General features: G+C 37.2%; 1 protein-coding gene across 1 annotated transcript in view; it reads left to right on the top strand.

Moving 5' to 3' along the window:
* Window positions 1-882, top strand: part of CDYL (chromodomain Y like) — a 117,172-nt gene extending 116,290 nt beyond the window's left edge. The window contains exon 7 of the mRNA XM_073567442.1: window positions 1-882. This exon is cut by the window's left edge and continues 633 nt beyond it. The gene's annotated coding sequence lies outside the window, so the exon portion shown is untranslated.
* Window positions 883-1,823: the final 941 nt, after the last annotated feature.

Here is a 1,823-nt window from a genome sequence, read left to right as displayed (position 1 = left end):
ACTAAATCTGTGTAAGGATGAATTTTAACAAGGCCCCCCAAAAAAGTGTATGTATACTCAGGACATATGCTAATAAAATGGAAAGGATCTTCATATACTGTCGGGAACATGTCTAGTTCATTTTACGTTAGCATGATGAAACCACTGTCAAGGTATTTTCCTTTGTGTGATGCAGTATTAATAGGTCACTGATTTACTGGTGTTTAAGGGTGAGGTTCATTTATTCTTCAGAGGCAATTTTATATAGCTGTTTAGTTACAGAGTAAAATTTCCTAGCTGTATTACACCAAAAATAATTTTATGTTCTTACATGTATAAATATTAGGTCTCACTAGAATATATTTTATTTAATAAGTTAATTTTGGTACACTATTAAATTGCAAAATCCCCTCCCCAAACTGCCTTTTTTTATTAGGAGTGTACTATTCTATTGCCTTTTTTAATCGATACACTATATAAATCCCAAATATATATTTTACTTTTCTGTATAGTTTAGGAGTGTCTTGTAAATATATGAAATGTGCCATCAATTCCCAGAGAGAAGCATTCGTTTGTGACTACAGATATATAATACTCTGGATACTAAAATATCTGTTCTTGCAATGTAGCTGAATGTATGGAGAAAAATAATCCACATTATTTTTGTACAGTTTTTACATTTTTTACTTCAAACTTTACCATTTTCCATTCTTGCCAGAGAATTGCTCTGTGTAAGTCTGCCTGTAGCTTGGTTTGGTACAGTATTTGCATTCATTGGACCTATGCTTCTGTTCTAAAGATTAAATATATATATAAATATATATAAAGTGTACAGTCTGTAAAGTTTTCTAAAATATACAGCTGTGAAATTGGCTAAAATAAAACTAATTTTTCTTAAGTTAATTAATATTGTCCTGGCAGGCGTTCGTGATTTATTGATCTACCGCTTTAAAATAATAATGTTTGATAGGAAATTACAGAATTTATTCCTGTTTTCCAAGTAGTATCATGGAGTAAAGATCAGATGTTTTATTGATGACTTGTATTGTTTGATGTGGTGGTTCTTTTGAAGGGAATCCTGTCAGTAGGTTCAACCCTCCTAAACCGTCTGACATATGAGCATATAGGTCATAGAAAGTTGATACCTTGATATCTGAGAGCCAATGACTTTTTCAGAGCAATCCACAGTTTTCCTAATATGTAAATTAGTTATTAAAATCTATGGGCTGACATAGAATCTGCCTCTAGCGCTTATTTTAAATGAATGGAGGCGTTACCACTGTGAGACATTTAATAACTGACAGCCTGTTCTCTTAGTTTAGATGTCTCACATTTGTATCTCCCCCATGTCATATAAAATAAGCTCTGGGGCAGATCCTCAGGGAGAAATCTGTATTTGCAGTTTTCAGTTAAAGAGGGAATCTCACCTATTTTTTTGACATAAGATGCGACCACCGCCATTAGGGTCTTATCTACAGCATTTTGTAATGCTGTAGATAAGCCCCCAATGTAACCTGAAAGAGAATAAAAATGAGTTATATTATACTCACCCAGGGGCGGTTCGGGTCCAATGGGTGTTGCGGTCCGGTCCGGCACCTCCCACCTTCTAGCAATGACATCCTCTTCTTTGCTTCCTATCGCGGCTCCGGCACAGGCGTCCTGCTCTGCCCTGTTGAGGGCAGAGCAGAGTACTGCAATACACAGGCGCCGGACCTCTCTGACCTTTCCCAGCGCCTGTGCACTGCAGTAATCTGCTCTGCCCTCAACATGGCAGAGCAGTACGCTGAAGCCATAACAGGAAGCAAAGAAGAGGACGTCAGAAGATAGGAGGCGCCGGACCGGAC

This window comes from Dendrobates tinctorius, unplaced genomic scaffold, assembly GCF_039654945.1.
Source record: "Dendrobates tinctorius isolate UK_male_01 unplaced genomic scaffold, ASM3965494v1 ptg000004l, whole genome shotgun sequence".
NCBI lineage: Eukaryota > Metazoa > Chordata > Amphibia > Anura > Dendrobatidae > Dendrobates > Dendrobates tinctorius.
The sequence above is the reverse complement of the archived record's forward strand: the minus strand, read 5'-3'. Positions and strand labels throughout refer to the sequence as shown.